Genomic DNA, 18,903 nt, shown 5'->3' with positions numbered 1-18,903 from the left:
TTTTTTTGATTGAAAGAGCTTTATTTTCCGTTCAGTCATTACAAGTCGTACAATAAATTACAGTCACACAAAGCATGATAGTACGATACACAGCAAAGGTTCCCTAAGCTATACATCGCACACCATGCTACTCTAACATTCAGCTCAATCCTGCAATATAAAGGCACAAGAGATCAAACAAAAACCAAATAATACAATCTGTGATCGGGGTAGGGGTGTGGGCGACTATGTGGGGGTAGGGAGGGGGCAGATCACAGGGCCAAACTGTTGGGCTGTATCTTCAGGGGGACATGGGAGAAGGAGAGGGGTCTTCACTCCTCTTCTTCCTCATCAACGGCCGAGCTGTCCAAGATGGAATAGTCTCTAAGCAGGTTCTTGATGAACCTGCGGCAGTCCCGGACGGACATGTTTTCCCTGTTGATCACGAGGCGGTTCCTGGCAAGCCACACTGCGTCCTTAAAACAGTTCATAAGGCGCCAGGCCTCCTGGATGGCCTCCACGTCGTGGGTCCCAGGGAACAGGCCGTAAAGCACCGAATGGTACGATAGGCAGCTCCTGGGCACTGAGTCTCTGAGTTCCTGTTCTAGGGCGTCCAACAGACCCTGTGCAAAGGGGCACTGCCAAAACACGTGGAAAGATGTTTCCTCCACGTAGGGGCAACGGGGGCAGTACCGGGTCTTGCACAGGTTGCGGGCATGCATGAATGACCTGAGAGAGAGACCTCCCATGACGGCCATCCACGACAAGTCCTTGTGTCCATTGGTAAGCCGCTTTGAGGCCACATTGTTCCAAACTGTCTCTGCAGTGGCTGCGGGGAGTCCCGGAACCAGCTCGGTCGAGTCCTTAGCTCGGATGAGCTTGTGGATTGTCTTCGGCTTCCATAGGTCTGGTTTCAGTCCTTCCAGCTGGTGCTCCCTCACAAACCGGACAACATCCCCATAGAACCAGGGAGTGTTCCAGTTGTAAGGGATGGAGCTGTCCCACTTGTCCCAGCCCAGCTGTCTCCAGAGGGGCATGAGAAGCAAGCGAGACATGGACCTGCCCGCTGAGCCAGTCTTTTCTACAAGAGTCCGCTGCACCGTGACACATGCAAAGGAGGCCCTCAGCAGAGCGGGGATGTCGGGTATTCCCTTCCCACCCTTGCGGGGTTCCTTGTACATCACGGTCCTCTTGACTCTGTCCATTTTGCCCCAGACGAAGCCAAACACTGTCCGGGTGATGGCCTTGCAAACGGTGGTATGGGGAGGCCAGGCCTGTGCGGTATATTGGAGCACAGGCAAAACTTCACTCCGCAGGACAAGTGCCTTGCCTTCCATCGTGAGCTTTCTGGAGCTCCACAGTCCGATCTTCGAGTTTATCCTTCCTAGTCGGTCTTGCCAAGACTTAAGGGCCGCTCCTTCCTTCCCGAACCAGACTCCAAGAATTTGAATGAAGTCCGGCTTAACGGCAAAGGGGAAGGGGGCGGGAGAAGCCAGGTGCCATTCCCCGAAGAGCATGGCCTCCGACTTCCCGCAGTTGACTTTTGCCCCCGAAGCTCTGCCGAAGTCCTCGCAGGTCTGGACGAGTGCAGTCACCGAACGCTGGTCAGCGCAGAAGACGGTCACGTCGTCCATGTAGAGCGAGCACTTGACCTCGTGGCGATCTGGTCCTGGTGCGGTGATCCCTCTGATCTCTCCATTCTGCCGGATAGTCTCAGCGAAGAGCTCTATAACACAAACAAAAAGGAGAGGTGAAAGAGGGCAGCCTTGTCTAACCCCTGAAAGAATGGAAAAGGGGTCAGTCTTCCAGCCGTTCACCAACACCGTGCTGTAAATGTCAAAATACATAACGTTAACAAAAGAGCAAAACATCTTCCCCAGACCCAGCCTGCGCAAAACCCTGTCCATGAATGCGTGGGAGACACGGTCGAACGCCTTCTCCTGATCTAAGCTGACCAGGGCGGCGCGGCCCCCGCGGTCCTGGATGTAATGGACCGTGTCTCTCACAAGGGCAAGGCTGTCGGCAATCCTGCGGCCAGGAATGCTGCAGGTCTGGTCCGGATGGACGATCTGCCCCATGACAGGTTTCAGCCTGTTGGCCAGCACCTTGGCGAGGATCTTGTAGTCCACGTTCAGGAGAGAGATGGGACGCCAGTTTTTCAGGTCACATCTCTCCCCCTTCCGCTTATACAAGATCGTGATCATCCCTTCCCTCAACGACGGAGGCATTCTGCCCCCCACCACCATCTCCTCGTACACCTCCAACAGGTCCGGACAGATCAGGTCACCCAGCGCTACGTAGAGCTCGGCCGGGAGACCGTCACTGCCCGGGGTCCTGCCGGGCTTAAAGGATTTAGCGGCAGAGAGCAGCTCCCCCACCGTCAAGGGATCGTCCATAGCCGCCGCACCTGCGGGATCAACAACGTTAGTGACACCTGACAGGAACCTCTCGGCGGCTTCGGGGTCGGATGACTTGGGGGCGTAGAGGTTGCTGTAGAAGTCGTGGACGACCCCCATCACTTCCTCCTTGCCGCTCCTCATGTGTCCGGTCTCATCTCGTAGCTCAGTCAGGGGCGTGTGGCCGGCATGGAGCTTCCTGAAAAAGAAAGAGTTACATTTCTCACCCTTCTCCAGGTTCTCCACCTTGGAACGAAAGACGATTCGCTTGGATTCCTCCTCAAAGTGCCTTTTCAAGCTCTTTTTGGTCTCCTCCAGCTCCTCCCTGACGTCCCAGCCACACTGGAGCAGGTCCTGCAGGGACCGCAGCTCGCGCTGCAGTTTCCTCAAGTCCCACTTCTTCGCACACGCCTGTTGTCTGCCTTTTGCCTGAAAGAAACAACGGAATTCGACTTTAACATATTCCCACCAATCGCTGATGCACTTGAACAGACATTTGTCATTTCGCCATACAAGGTAAGCATCCCTAAGTTCCTCCATGACCTCCCTCTGCTCCAACAGGGCACAATTCAACTTCCAGGAGCCCGGGCCAGGTGGGAATCCATGGCCCAGAGTCCCCCGGAATCGAATGGCCCTGTGGTCAGAGAAGAAGCAGGGGACCATAGAGTACGACACCTTTCTGACTGCTCTCGAAGTGAAGATGAAGTCTATCCGAGAACGGAGCGAGCCATCTGGGCGGCTCCACGTATAGTTTACGGAGCCGTTCCCGATGGACCCGACAACGTCCTGCAAGGATGCCTCCGTCACCATCTCAATCAGCAGTTTAGACGTCACGTCCAGATTGGCGGATGTGCCAGAACTGCGCCCGTCCACCTCAATGGGGCAGTTGAAGTCACCACCCAACACTACTGCTCTAGTGGTGGCGAGTTCAGCCCGCAGGGCCTGGAGAACCTCCAGTCGGACATCCCTCTCAGGGGAGGCATACACGTTGATGAGCCGCACGGGCTCACCCGCCCAGGAACCGTCTGCGACAAGAAGTCTGCCACAGACGAGCTCCCGGACGGAATCAAGTGCAAAGTTACCTCCCCTGATCAGGATGGCCACCCCCGCAGACCTATTGTCGCCCCCACCAGACCAGTAGGAAGGGCCGTGAGGCCACTGCCTGGCCAGATGGTTGTAAGACCTAGAAGCAGACAAAGCACATTCCTGCAACATGTAAACATCACACCTCTGGGAATCTAAGAACGTAAGAACAGTCTGAAATCTAAACCAAGCTCTAATACTCCTCACATTAATGCAGAAGATGTTGAGATCAGCCATGGGAATAAAAAGAGAGGTTAGTTCTGATACTAGTTACCAGTCTGGTCGGACGGGTCCTCTTCTCTGGCGCCTGTCGGCTCCTGTGGCTTCTCGTAGCGCCCTTCCAAGAACTCGTCGTAGACCGTGTTGGACGGAGTGTCCAGGATTTTCTTAACCTCTGGGTCCTGCAGCAGCTCCTCCATAGATTGAGCTTGGACTGGCTCTGCTTGGACCTGCTCCACTTGGGCCTGCTCCATCACCTCCTCTCCTTCTGAAGCTTCAAGGCTCTCGCAGACCTGCTCCATCTCCTCCTCCTCATCTGAAGCTTGAGGGGTCTCGCAGGTCTCGATTATTTTTCTTTTGTGGGACTCTTCTGATACGTTGTCCCTTCCTTTCCTCTTCCTCTGTATGGTACCTGGGGGAGGAAGCACAGGAAAGTCCTCCGAAGGGCGGGCACCAGCAGCTGGAGGGGGGTTAGGTGCTGCTGGGCCAGGAGAGAAAGGAGGCTGGGTGGGGCGGGGGGCAGGAGAGAGTGCCCGGGCAGGGGAGGACGGGGCAGGGGTGGGCCGGGCAGGGGAGGACGGGGCAGGGGTGGGCCGGGCAGGGGAGGACGGGGCAGGGGTGGGCCGGGGTGGGGTACGGGGGGCAGGGGTGGGCCGGGGTGGGGTACGGGGGGCAGGGGTGGGGCGGGATGGGGCAGGAGGGGCGGGGGTGGGACGGGATGGGGCGGGGGTGGGACGGGATGGGGCAGGAGGGGCAGGGGTGGGACGGGATGGGGCAGGAGGGGCAGGGGTGGGACGGGATGGGGCAGGGGTGGGACGGGATGGGGCAGGGGTGGGGCGGGATGGGGCAGGAGATGGGGCGGGAGGGGCAGGGGATGGGGCGGGAGGGGCAGGGGAGGGGCGGGACGGGGCAGGGGTGGTGGCTTTCGCCTTCTTACCCTCCTTGGTCGGCTTGGCCATCCGTGGTGTTGGCTCCGGAGCTGGGGCTGGCTTCGGTGCTCTCGCTGCCACAGATGCCCATGTTCTCTCCCTCTGGGGGCAGTCCTTGTAGCTGTGGGCTGCCAGTCCGCAGAGGTTGCAGGTCTTGCTCTTGGGGCAGTCCTTGGTCGTGTGACCTGTCACACGGCAATACCTGCAGGCATCCTCCGTACAGTCCTTGCCCTCGTGGCCCATCTTGCCACATCTCCTGCAGGTCTGCGGCATGTCCGGGTAGAAGATAAGTCCTGTGGAGTTGCCCAAGGAAAATGTCGTTGGCAGGTGCTGTAGTCCGTCTGGAGAAGCAGGGTTCTTGTTGAGTCTGACGACCACAGACCACTTGCAGGTCCAGTATCCGAGTGAGTTCAGGATGCGGGTGGGCTCCCTCACCACGGTGCAGAAGCGCTTCAGGAAGGTCGAGATGTCCGTGCCTGGGGTGTGTGGGTTCCGCATTGAGACCGTCACCCGCCTCTCCTCTCTTTGAATAAGGCAGTTGCCCACAAAGCGAGAGAAAGGGGATTCGGGACTCGCCGCTTTCACCACCTCCCAGTATCTTCTACAGGTCCCAATGGTGGCAAAGGTGATGTAGAAGATTCCCGAAAAGAAGGTTGCTATTCCCAGGGTGTCAGCCATGGGGAAGCCTTGATCCGCCAGCATCTTCTTGCAGAACACGTCGTGGGACATGTCCGGCACCCTTCCGTCCACGGGCTTGAGCTTCAAGGCAACAGTCTGCCTCATCCAGGGCTCCAGGGTTGGAGCTTCCAGGTTAGGAATTCTGCCACCCTTCTGCCTTGCCGTGGTGGAGGTTGAAGCTTGCTGTGGTTGGGGCTGGACCTCCAGGCCTTGCCCTGCAGCCTCCTGGGTGGACTTGCTGGTTGAGGCCATGGCTTCTTCCAGCAGGCTCTTTTCCGCTTCCTTGCTTGCTTGTGGAGAGAGGCTTCGCAAAGTCTTCTTTCCCGGGTGGGAGGAGCTATGCAGATCCGGTCCCGGTGGGAGGAGCTATGCAAATCCTTCTCCAGAGGCAGCGAGTTTCTTCGAAAAGATTCTGCGCCGCCTTCCTCTTCGCCGCTGTTCCGGAATTCACCGCCGATTCCCTTCTTCCAGGTTCTTCGTCGGCTTCTTCCGGAGCTGCAGTCTTCAAGATCTTCTCCTTCTTCAGATGTTCCGAGGCAGGCAGGAGACGATCTTCAGGTGGTATGCTCTAGAGAAATGCGGTTCTAATAAGAACGAAAAGTACTGCAATCGTACTACGCAAAATCTCTACCACAATGCTTGGAGTTCTTCAGACCGTAGCGATCATGGTATCTCCCCTGCCAGGTAAGTATGAGTCCGGATTCACTTTGCGGCGTGCATCACAACACTGCAAAGACGCCACAGACAGACACAAAACTGGATATTTGCATGGATGGGCGGTGCGGTGCAGCCGCTCGCTCACAGTCTCAACATTGCCACGCCTACAAGGAGGAAGGCTCAGGGCTGCATACGGAGGAAAGGAGGTTAGGAAGTCAAGCTGAAAGGCATACACACACACACACACACACACACACACACACACACACACACACACACACAACACAACACAACACAACTTCAAGAAAATAAATGGACCGGCCGGGATGGATGGCACTGCAGATTGACCACAAGGGGGAGACGCAGGCCCATGGATGAATGAAAGCAAAGCACCCGCACACACTCGATTCTCGCACGGAGGCTCAACCATCGCACCCCACGGTGTGCTCAGCCCTGAAGATCACCCAAACACAGCAGGAAAACTCGACTGATAAAATGTGGAGGAGGAGAAGAAGATGGAGCAGGCGCACCACTTCTGCAGCCACCCAGGGCACAACAGACGAGCACTATTTTTGACCAGAGGAAATCAGGGGAAAGCGCGAACGCAGTCCCCCACTACCACAAATTATGCAGTCGAGTTTCCCGCATTTGGGGAAATCGCAGGGGTCAGCACACCCGGAGTGCAATGGATGAGCCTCACCCTGGGAGAACCACCTTAGTTTTTTTTTTTTTTTTAAAGCCGAGGAACGTGCTTTCGATTCACCCAAAGTGCAAGAAAAAGTGCAAACGTGTTACACTAAAAAAACGTGCACAAAGGATGCGGTCTATCGCAAGCCCTTCTCCGATAGGAGAGAGGCCCCCCAACAAACCTTACCCTTCGCCTCCGGACCAAAAGGTACCTGCGAGGTTCCAGGTTCGATGTCCCTTTTCGCCGAAGCTACTAGGGGACCACAAATGCTCCCGGCATCCCCCTTGGCGTTAGCCAAGGTATCTGCCCGCAGAGCCGATTACGGTAGGTACCCTGCCAAAGCAGGAGTACCCGGGGTGTTTGCAGGGAGGTGCGGAACCTAATGGCCACACACACCTCCCCTAGACCGCCAGGAGGGACACCCAGAAGGGCTACCGCATCCTGACAAATCCTGTGAACACACAACACGCAAAAAGTGACACAGTGAGACAAAAAAGAAATAAATAAGTGAATGTGTGCAGATATACTGCCCGGACATCCGGCCGGATCTATAAAAATTTCTCTGATCCTAGCCAGAAGGCCGGGAATCAAGAGGTGAGTGCCACAAGGTGAAGAGATTATGGTGCCCGTGCTTCAACTCAGTGAGCCTATTCTCCCAGTGAGTTTCGGCACCTCGGGGTCACCACTCCCCGAGGCACAAAGTACCTCGGCTCTAGACCCTCTCAGCCTCATGGCGAGACCCGGAGGGAACAGGTCACATCAGGGCAGCCGTCGAGCTGATTCCTCAGAACCAGCCCCGGAAAGCCCTGGTACACCTGCATCCTCCATGCAGCACCCATCCCCACCAGCCCCATACCGGCGTTACTGTCCACCGGCATGAAAAACTGATAAGAACAGATACTACACTTGATCTTAGCCAAAAGGCCGAGAACCACCTTAGTTTTTTTGATTGAAAGAGCTTTATTTTCCGTTCAGTCATTACAAGTCGTACAATAAATTACAGTCACACAAAGCATGATAGTACAATACACAGCAAAGGTTCCCTAAGCTCTACATCGCACACCATGCTACTCTAACATTCAGCTCAATCCTGCAATAGAAAAGCACAAGAGATCAAACAAAAACCAAATAATACAATCTGTGATCGGGGTAGGGGTGTGGGCGACTATGTGGGGGTAGGGAGGGGGCGGATCACAGGGCCAAACTGTTGGGCTGTATCTTCAGGGAGACATGGGAGAAGGAGAGGGGTCTTCACTCCTCTTCTTCCTCATCAACGGCCGAGCTGTCCAAGATGGAATAGTCTCTAAGCAGGTTCTTGATGAACCTGCGGCAGTCCCGGACGGACATGTTTTCCCTGTTGATCACGAGGCGGTTCCTGGAGAGCCACACTGCGTCCTTAAAACAGTTCATAAGGCGCCAGGCCTCCTGGATGGCCTCCACGTCGTGGGTCCCAGGGAACAGGCCGTAAAGCACCGAATGGTACGATAGGCAGCTCCTGGGCACTGAGTCTCTGAGTTCATGTTCTAGGGCGTCCAACAGACCCTGTGCAAAGGGGCACTGCCAAAACACGTGGAAAGATGTTTCCTCCACGTAGGGGCAACGGGGGCAGTACCGGGTCTTGCACAGGTTGCGGGCATGCATGAATGACCTGAGAGAGAGACCTCCCATGACGGCCATCCACGACAAGTCCTTGTGTCCATTGGTAAGCCGCTTTGAGGCCACATTGTTCCAAACTGTCTCTGCAGTGGCTGCGGGGAGTCCCGGAACCAGCTCGGTCAAGTCCTTAGCTCGGATGAGCTTGTGGATTGTCTTCGGCTTCCATAGGTCGGGTTTCAGTCCTTCCAGCTGGTGCTCCCTCACAAACCGGACAACATCCCCATAGAACCAGGGAGTGTTCCAGTTGTAAGGGATGGAGCTGTCCCACTTGTCCCAGCCCAGCTGTCTCCAGAGGGGCATGAGAAGCAAGCGAGACATGGACCTGCCCGCTGAGCCAGTCTTTTCAACAAGAGTCCGCTGCACCGTGACACATGCAAAGGAGGCCCTCAGCAGAGCGGGGATGTCGGGTATTCCCTTCCCACCCTTGCGGGGTTCCTTGTACATCACGGTCCTCTTGACTCTGTCCATTTTGCCCCAGACGAAGCCAAACACTGTCCGGGTGATGGCCTTGCAAACGGTGGTATGGGGAGGCCAGGCCTGTGCGGTATATTGGAGCACAGGCAAAACTTCACTCCGCAGGACAAGTGCCTTGCCTTCCATCGTGAGCTTTCCGGAGCTCCACAGTCCGATCTTTGAGTTTATCCTTCCTAGTCGGTCTTGCCAAGACTTAAGGGCCGCTCCTTCCTTCCCGAACCAGACTCCAAGAATTTGAATGAAGTCCGGCTTAATAGTAAAGGGGAAGGGGGCGGAAGAAGCCAGGTGCCACTCCCCGAAGAGCATGGCCTCCGACTTCCCGCAGTTGACTTTTGCCCCCGAAGCTCTGCCGAAGTCCTCGCAGGTCTGGACGAGTGCAGTCACCGAACGCTGGTCAGCGCAGAAGACGGTCATGTCGTCCATGTAGAGCGAGCACTTGACCTCGTGGCGATCTGGTCCTGGTGCGGTGATCCCTCTGATCTCTCCATTCTGCCGGATAGTCTCAGCGAAGAGCTCTATAACACAAACAAAAAGGAGAGGTGAAAGAGGGCAGCCTTGTCTAACCCCTGAAAGAATAGGAAAGGGGTCAGTCTTCCAGCCGTTCACCAACACCGTGCTGTAAATGTCAAAATACATAACGTTAACAAAAGAGCAAAACATCTTCCCCAGACCCAGCCTGCGCAAAACCCTGTCCATGAATGCGTGGGAGACACGGTCGAACGCCTTCTCCTGATCTAAGCTGACCAGGGCGGCGCGGCCCCCGCGGTCCTGGATGTAATGGACCGTGTCTCTCACAAGGGCAAGGCTGTCGGCAATCCTGCGGCCAGGAATGCTGCAGGTCTGGTCCGGATGGACGATCTGCCCCATGACAGGTTTCAGCCTGTTGGCCAGCACCTTGGCGAGGATCTTGTAGTCCACGTTCAGGAGAGAGATGGGACGCCAGTTTTTCAGGTCACATCTCTCCCCCTTCCGCTTATACAAGATCGTGATCATCCCTTCCCTCAACGACGGAGGCATTCCGCCCCCCACCACCATCTCCTCGTACACCTCCAACAGGTCCGGACAGATCAGGTCACCCAGCGCTACGTAGAGCTCGGCCGGGAGACCGTCACTGCCCGGGGTCCTGCCGGGCTTAAAGGATTTAGCGGCAGAGAGCAGCTCCCCCACCGTCAAGGGATCGTCCATAGCCGCCGCACCTGCGGGATCAACAACGTTAGTGACACCTGACAGGAACCTCTCGGCGGCTTCGGGGTCGGATGACTTGGGGGCGTAGAGGTTGCTGTAGAAGTCGTGGACGACCCCCATCACTTCCTCCTTGCCGCTCCTCATGTGTCCGGTCTCATCTCGTAGCTCAGTCAGGGGCGTGTGGCCGGCATGGAGCTTCCTGAAAAAGAAAGAGTTACATTTCTCACCCTTCTCCAGGTTCTCCACCTTGGAACGAAAGACGATTCGCTTGGATTCCTCCTCAAAGTGCCTTTTCAAGCTCTTTTTGGTCTCCTCCAGCTCCTCCCTGACGTCCCAGCCACACTGGAGCAGGTCCTGCAGGGACCGCAGCTCGCGCTGCAGTTTCCTCAAGTTCCACTTCTTCGCACACGCCTGTTGTCTGCCTTTTGCCTGAAAGAAACAACGGAATTCGACTTTAACATATTCCCACCAATCGCTGATGCACTTGAACAGACATTTGTCATTTCGCCATACAAGGTAAGCATCCCTAAGTTCCTCCATGACCTCCCTCTGCTCCAACAGGGCACAATTCAACTTCCAGGAGCCCGGGCCAGGTGGGAATCCATGGCCCAGAGTCCCCCGGAATCGAATGGCCCTGTGGTCAGAGAAGAAGCAGGGGACCATAGAGTACGACACCTTTCTGACTGCTCTCGAAGTGAAGATGAAGTCTATCCGAGAACGGAGCGAGCCATCGGGGCGGCTCCACGTATAGTTTACGGAGCCGTTCCCGATGGACCCGACAACGTCCTGCAAGGATGCCTCCGTCACCATCTCAATCAGCAGTTTAGACGTCACGTCCAGATTGGCGGATGTGCCAGAACTGCGCCCGTCCACCTCAATGGGGCAGTTGAAGTCACCACCCAACACTACTGCTCTAGTGGTGGCGAGTTCAGCCCGCAGGGCCTGGAGAACCTCCAGTCGGACATCCCTCTCAGGGGAGGCATACACGCTGATGAGCCGCACGGGCTCACCCGCCCAGGAACCGTCTGCGACAAGAAGTCTGCCACAGACGAGCTCCCGGACGGAATCAAGTGCAAAGTTACCTCCCCTGATCAGGATGGCCACCCCCGCAGACCTATTGTCGCCCCCACCAGACCAGTAGGAAGGGCCGTGAGGCCACTGCCTGGCCAGATGGTTGTAAGACCTAGAAGCAGACAAAGCACATTCCTGCAACATGTAAACATCACACCTCTGGGAATCTAAGAACGTAAGAACAGTCTGAAATCTAAACCAAGCTCTAATACTCCTCACATTAATGCAGAAGATGTTGAGATCAGCCATGGGAATAAAAAGAGAGGTTAGTTCTGATACTAGTTACCAGTCTGGTCGGACGGGTCCTCTTCTCTGGCGCCTGTCGGCTCCTGTGGCTTCTCGTAGCGCCCTTCCAAGAACTCGTCGTAGACCGTGTTGGACGGAGTGTCCAGGATTTTCTTAACCTCTGGGTCCTGCAGCAGCTCCTCCATAGATTGAGCTTGGACTGGCTCTGCTTGGACCTGCTCCACTTGGGCCTGCTCCATCACCTCCTCTCCTTCTGAAGCTTCAAGGCTCTCGCAGACCTGCTCCATCTCCTCCTCCTCATCTGAAGCTTGAGGGGTCTCGCAGGTCTCGATTATTTTTCTTTTGTGGGACTCTTCTGATACGTTGTCCCTTCCTTTCCTCTTCCTCTGTATGGTACCTGGGGGAGGAAGCACAGGAAAGTCCTCCGAAGGGCGGGCACCAGCAGCTGGAGGGGGGTTAGGTGCTGCTGGGCCAGGAGAGAAAGGAGGCTGGGTGGGGCGGGGGGCAGGAGAGAGTGCCCGGGCAGGGGAGGACGGGGCAGGGGTGGGCCGGGCAGGGGAGGACGGGGCAGGGGTGGGCCGGGCAGGGGAGGACGGGGCAGGGGTGGGCCGGGGTGGGGTACGGGGGGCAGGGGTGGGCCGGGGTGGGGTACGGGGGGCAGGGGTGGGGCGGGATGGGGCAGGAGGGGCGGGGGTGGGACGGGGTGGGGCGGGGGTGGGACGGGATGGGGCAGGAGGGGCAGGGGTGGGACGGGATGGGGCAGGAGGGGCAGGGGTGGGACGGGATGGGGCAGGGGTGGGACGGGATGGGGCAGGGGTGGGGCGGGATGGGGCAGGAGATGGGGCGGGAGGGGCAGGGGATGGGGCGGGAGGGGCAGGGGAGGGGCGGGACGGGGCAGGGGTGGTGGCTTTCGCCTTCTTACCCTCCTTGGTCGGCTTGGCCATCCGTGGTGTTGGCTCCGGAGCTGGGGCTGGCTTCGGTGCTCTCGCTGCCACAGATGCCCATGTTCTCTCCCTCTGGGGGCAGTCCTTGTAGCTGTGGGCTGCCAGTCCGCAGAGGTTGCAGGTCTTGCTCTTGGGGCAGTCCTTGGTCGTGTGACCTGTCACACGGCAATACCTGCAGGCATCCTCCGTACAGTCCTTGCCCTCGTGGCCCATCTTGCCACATCTCCTGCAGGTCTGCGGCATGTCCGGGTAGAAGATAAGTCCTGTGGAGTTGCCCAAGGAAAATGTCGTTGGCAGGTGCTGTAGTCCGTCTGGAGAAGCAGGGTTCTTGTTGAGTCTGACGACCACAGACCACTTGCAGGTCCAGTATCCGAGTGAGTTCAGGATGCGGGTGGGCTCCCTCACCACGGTGCAGAAGCGCTTCAGGAAGGTCGAGATGTCCGTGCCTGGGGTGTGTGGGTTCCGCATTGAGACCGTCACCCGCCTCTCCTCTCTTTGAATAAGGCAGTTGCCCACAAAGCGAGAGAAAGGGGATTCGGGACTCGCCGCTTTCACCACCTCCCAGTATCTTCTACAGGTCCCAATGGTGGCAAAGGTGATGTAGAAGATTCCCGAAAAGAAGGTTGCTATTCCCAGGGTGTCAGCCGTGGGGAAGCCTTGATCCGCCAGCATCTTCTTGCAGAACACGTCGTGGGACATGTCCGGCACCCTTCCGTCCACGGGCTTGAGCTTCAAGGCAACAGTCTGCCTCATCCAGGGCTCCAGGGTTGGAGCTTCCAGGTTAGGAATTCTGCCGCCCTTCTGCCTTGCCGTGGTGGAGGTTGAAGCTTGCTGTGGTTGGGGCTGGACCTCCAGGCCTTGCCCTGCAGCCTCCTGGGTGGACTTGCTGGTTGAGGCCATGGCTTCTTCCAGCAGGCTCTTTTCCGCTTCCTTGCTTGCTTGTGGAGAGAGGCTTCGCAAAGTCTTCTTTCCCGGGTGGGAGGAGCTATGCAGATCCGGTCCCGGTGGGAGGAGCTATGCAAATCCTTCTCCAGAGGCAGCGAGTTTCTTCGAAAAGATTCTGCGCCGCCTTCCTCTTCGCCGCTGTTCCGGAATTCACCGCCGATTCCCTTCTTCCAGGTTCTTCGTCAGCTTCTTCCGGAGCTGCAGTCTTCAAGATCTTCTCCTTCTTCAGATGTTCCGAGGCAGGCAGGAGACGATCTTCAGGTGGTATGCTCTAGAGAAATGCGGTTCTAATAAGAACGAAAAGTACTGCAATCGTACTACGCAAAATCTCTACCACAATGCTTGGAGTTCTTCAGACCGTAGCTTTTTTATTTGATTGAAAGAGCTTTATTTTCCGTTCAGTCATTACAAGTCGTACAATAAATTACAGTCACACAAAGCATGATAGTACAATACACAGCAAAGGTTCCCTAAGCTATACATCGCACACCATGCTACTCTAACATTCAGCTCAATCCTGCAATAGAAAAGCACAAGAGATCAAACAAAAACCAAATAATACAATCTGTGATCGGGGTAGGGGTGTGGGCGACTATGTGGGGGTAGGGAGGGGGCGGATCACAGGGCCAAACTGTTGGGCTGTATCTTCAGGGAGACATGGGAGAAGGAGAGGGGTCTTCACTCCTCTTCTTCCTCATCAACGGCCGAGCTGTCCAAGATGGAATAGTCTCTAAGCAGGTTCTTGATGAACCTGCGGCAGTCCCGGACGGACATGTTTTCCCTGTTGATCACGAGGCGGTTCCTGGAGAGCCACACTGCGTCCTTAAAACAGTTCATAAGGCGCCAGGCCTCCTGGATGGCCTCCACGTCGTGGGTCCCAGGGAACAGGCCGTAAAGCACCGAATGGTACGATAGGCAGCTCCTGGGCACTGAGTCTCGGAGTTCCTGTTCTAGGGCGTCCAACAGACCCTGTGCAAAGGGGCACTGCCAAAACACGTGGAAAGATGTTTCCTCCACGTAGGGGCAACGGGGGCAGTACCGGGTCTTGCACAGGTTGCGGGCATGCATGAATGACCTGAGAGAGAGACCTCCCATGACGGCCATCCACGACAAGTCCTTGTGTCCATTGGTAAGCCGCTTTGAGGCCACATTGTTCCAAACTGTCTCTGCAGTGGCTGCGGGGAGTCCCGGAACCAGCTCGGTCGAGTCCTTAGCTCGGATGAGCTTGTGGATTGTCTTTGGCTTCCATAGGTCTGGTTTCAGTCCTTCCAGCTGGTGCTCCCTCACAAACCGGACAACATCCCCATAGAACCAGGGAGTGTTCCAGTTGTAAGGGATGGAGCTGTCCCACTTGTCCCAGCCCAGCTGTCTCCAGAGGGGCATGAGAAGCAAGCGAGACATGGACCTGCCCGCTGAGCCAGTCTTTTCTACAAGAGTCCGCTGCACCGTGACACATGCAAAGGAGGCCCTCAGCAGAGCGGGGATGTCGGGTATTCCCTTCCCTCCCTTGCGGGGTTCCTTGTACATCACGGTCCTCTTGACTCTGTCCATTTTGCCCCAGACGAAGCCAAACACTGTCCGGGTGATGGCCTTGCAAACGGTGGTATGGGGAGGCCAGGCCTGTGCGGTATATTGGAGCACAGGCAAAACTTCACTCCGCAGGACAAGTGCCTTGCCTTCCATCGTGAGCTTTCTGGAGCTCCACAGTCCGATCTTTGAGTTTATCCTTCCTAGTCGGTCTTGCCAAGACTTAAGGGCCGCTCCTTCCTTCCCGAACCAGACTCCAAGAATTTGAATGAAGTCCGGCTTAATAGTAAAGGGGAAGGGGGCGGAAGAAGCCAGGTGCCACTCCCCGAAGAGCATGGCCTCCGACTTCCCACAGTTGACTTTTGCCCCCGAAGCTCTGCCGAAGTCCTCGCAGGTCTGGACGAGTGCAGTCACCGAACGCTGGTCAGCGCAGAAGACGGTCACGTCGTCCATGTAGAGCGAGCACTTGACCTCGTGGCGATCTGGTCCTGGTGCGGTGATCCCTCTGATCTCTCCATTCTGCCGGATAGTCTCAGCGAAGAGCTCTATAACACAAACAAAAAGGAGAGGTGAAAGAGGGCAGCCTTGTCTAACCCCTGAAAGAATGGAAAAGGGGTCAGTCTTCCAGCCGTTCACCAACACCGTGCTGTAAATGTCAAAATACATAACGTTAACAAAAGAGCAAAACATCTTCCCCAGACCCAGCCTGCGCAAAACCCTGTCCATGAATGCGTGGGAGACACGGTCGAACGCCTTCTCCTGATCTAAGCTGACCAGGGCGGCGCGGCCCCCGCGGTCCTGGATGTAATGGACCGTGTCTCTCACAAGGGCAAGGCTGTCGGCAATCCTGCGGCCAGGAATGCTGCAGGTCTGGTCCGGATGGACGATCTGCCCCATGACAGGTTTCAGCCTGTTGGCCAGCACCTTGGCGAGGATCTTGTAGTCCACGTTCAGGAGAGAGATGGGACGCCAGTTTTTCAGGTCACATCTCTCCCCCTTCCGCTTATACAAGATCGTGATCATCCCTTCCCTCAACGACGGAGGCATTCTGCCCCCCACCACCATCTCCTCGTACACCTCCAACAGGTCCGGACAGATCAGGTCACCCAGCGCTACGTAGAGCTCGGCCGGGAGACCGTCACTGCCCGGGGTCCTGCCGGGCTTAAAGGATCTAGCGGCAGAGAGCAGCTCCCCCACCGTCAAGGGATCGTCCATAGCCGCCGCACCTGCGGGATCAACAACGTTAGTGACACCTGACAGGAACCTCTCGGCGGCTTCGGGGTCGGATGACTTGGGGGCGTAGAGGTTGCTGTAGAAGTCGTGGACGACCCCCATCACTTCCTCCTTGCCGCTCCTCATGTGTCCGGTCTCATCTCGTAGCTCAGTCAGGGGCGTGTGGCCGGCATGGAGCTTCCTGAAAAAGAAAGAGTTACATTTCTCACCCTTCTCCAGGTTCTCCACCTTGGAACGAAAGACGATTCGCTTGGATTCCTCCTCAAAGTGCCTTTTCAAGCTCTTTTTGGTCTCCTCCAGCTCCTCCCTGACGTCCCAGCCACACTGGAGCAGGTCCTGCAGGGACCGCAGCTCGCGCTGCAGTTTCCTCAAGTCCCACTTCTTCGCACACGCCTGTTGTCTGCCTTTTGCCTGAAAGAAACAACGGAATTCGACTTTAACATATTCCCACCAATCGCTGATGCACTTGAACAGACATTTGTCATTTCGCCATACAAGGTACGCATCCCTAAGTTCCTCCATGACCTCCCTCTGCTCCAACAGGGCACAATTCAACTTCCAGGAGCCTGGGCCAGGTGGGAATCCATGGCCCAGAGTCCCCCGGAATCGAATGGCCCTGTGGTCAGAGAAGAAGCAGGGGACCATAGAGTACGACACCTTTCTGACTGCTCTCGAAGTGAAGATGAAGTCTATCCGAGAACGGAGCGAGCCATCGGGGCGGCTCCACGTATAGTTTACGGAGCCGTTCCCGATGGACCCGACAACGTCCTGCAAGGATGCCTCCGTCACCATCTCAATCAGCAGTTTAGACGTCACGTCCAGGTTGGCGGATGTGCCAGAACTGCGCCCGTCCACCTCAATGGGGCAGTTGAAGTCACCACCCAACACTACTGCCCTAGTGGTGGCGAGTTCAGCCCGCAGGGCCTGGAGAACCTCCAGTCGGACATCCCTCTCAGGGGAGGCGTACACGTTGATGAGCCGCACGGGCTCACCCGCCCAGGAACCGTCTGCGACAAGAAGTCTGCCACAGACGAGCTCCCGGACGGAATCAAGTGCAAAGTTACCTCCCCTGATCAGGATGGCCACCCCCGCAGACCTATTGTCGCCCCCACCAGACCAGTAGGAAGGGCCGTGAGGCCACTGCCTGGCCAGATGGTTGTAAGACCTAGAAGCAGACAAAGCACATTCCTGCAACATGTAAACATCACACCTCTGGGAATCTAAGAACGTAAGAACAGTCTGAAATCTAAACCAAGCTCTAATACTCCTCACATTAATGCAGAAGATGTTGAGATCAGCCATGGGAATAAAAAGAGAGGTTAGTTCTGATACTAGTTACCAGTCTGGTCGGACGGGTCCTCTTCTCTGGCGCCTGTCGGCTCCTGTGGCTTCTCGTAGCGCCCTTCCAAGAACTCGTCGTAGACCGTGTTGGACGGAGTGTCCAGGATTTTCTTAACCTCTGGGTCCTGCAGCAGCTCCTCCATAGATTGAGCTTGGACTGGCTCTGCTTGGACCTGCTCCACTTGGGCCTGCTCCATCACCTCCTCTCCTTCTGAAGCCTCAGGGCTCTCGCAGACCTGCTCCATCTCCTCCTCCTCATCTGAAGCTTGAGGGGTTTCGCAGGTCTCGATTATCTTTCTTTTGTGGGACTCTTCTGATACGTTGTCCCTTCCTTTCCTCTTCCTCTGTATGGTACCTGGGGGAGGAAGCACAGGAAAGTCCTCCGAAGGGCGGGCACCAGCAGCTGGAGGGGGGTTAGGTGCTGCTGGGCCAGGAGAGAAAGGAGGCTGGGTGGGGCGGGGGGCAGGAGAGAGTGCCCGGGCAGGGGAGGACGGGGCAGGGGTGGGCCGGGCAGGGGAGGACGGGGCAGGGGTGGGCCGGGCAGGGGAGGACGGGGCAGGGGTGGGCCGGGGTGGGGTACGGGGGGCAGGGGTGGGCCGGGGTGGGGTACGGGGGGCAGGGGTGGGGCGGGATGGGGCAGGAGGGGTGGGGGTGGGACGGGATGGGGCAGGAGGGGCAGGGGTGGGACGGGATGGGGCAGGAGGGGCAGGGGTGGGACGGGATGGGGCAGGGGTGGGACGGGATGGGGCAGGGGTGGGGCGGGATGGGGCAGGAGATGGGGCGGGAGGGGCAGGGGATGGGGCGGGAGGTGCAGGGGAGGGGCGGGACGGGGCAGGGGTGGTGGCTTTCGCCTTCTTACCCTCCTTGGTCGGCTTGGCCATCCGTGGTGTTGGCTCCGGAGCTGGGGCTGGCTTCGGTGCTCTCGCTGCCACAGATGCCCATGTTCTCTCCCTCTGGGGGCAGTCCTTGTAGCTGTGGGCTGCCAGTCCGCAGAGGTTGCAGGTCTTGCTCTTGGGGCAGTCCTTGGTCGTGTGACCTGTCACACGGCAATACCTGCAGGCATCCTCCGTACAGTCCTTGCCCTCGTGGCCCATCTTGCCACATCTCCTGCAGGTCTGCGGCATGTCCGGGTAGAAGATAAGTCCTGTGGAGTTGCCCAAGGAAAATGTCGTTGGCAGGTGCTGTAGTCCGTCTGGAGAAGCAGGGTTCTTGTTGAGTCTGACGACCACAGACCACTTGCAGGTCCAGTATCCGAGTGAGTTCAGGATGCGGGTGGGCTCCCTCACCACGGTGCAGAAGCGCTTCAGGAAGGTCGAGATGTCCGTGCCTGGGGTGTGTGGGTTCCGCATTGAGACCGTCACCCGCCTCTCCTCTCTTTGAATAAGGCAGTTGCCCACAAAGCGAGAGAAAGGGGATTCGGGACTCGCCGCTTTCACCACCTCCCAGTATCTTCTACAGGTCCCAATGGTGGCAAAGGTGATGTAGAAGATTCCCGAAAAGAAGGTTGCTATTCCCAGGGTGTCAGCCGTGGGGAAGCCTTGATCCGCCAGCATCTTCTTGCAGAACACGTCGTGGGACATGTCCGGCACCCTTCCGTCCACGGGCTTGAGCTTCAAGGCAACAGTCTGCCTCATCCAGGGCTCCAGGGTTGG

General features: G+C 57.1%; 1 non-coding gene and 1 pseudogene across 1 annotated transcript; both read right to left on the bottom strand.

Moving 5' to 3' along the window:
* Nucleotides 1-6,528: 6,528 nt before the first annotated feature.
* LOC130337201 (U1 spliceosomal RNA) lies at nt 6,529-6,663 on the bottom strand (annotated as a pseudogene).
* Nucleotides 6,664-7,366: 703 nt separating this feature from the next.
* LOC130344762 (U2 spliceosomal RNA) lies at nt 7,367-7,559 on the bottom strand. Its single transcript, XR_008883606.1, has one exon. It is a non-coding gene; the product is annotated as a U2 spliceosomal RNA (small nuclear RNA).
* Nucleotides 7,560-18,903: the final 11,344 nt, after the last annotated feature.

This window comes from Hyla sarda, chromosome 1, assembly GCF_029499605.1.
Source record: "Hyla sarda isolate aHylSar1 chromosome 1, aHylSar1.hap1, whole genome shotgun sequence".
Taxonomy (NCBI): domain Eukaryota; kingdom Metazoa; phylum Chordata; class Amphibia; order Anura; family Hylidae; genus Hyla; species Hyla sarda.
Note: the sequence above shows the minus strand (reverse complement) of the source record. Positions and strands in the feature narration are given on the sequence as shown.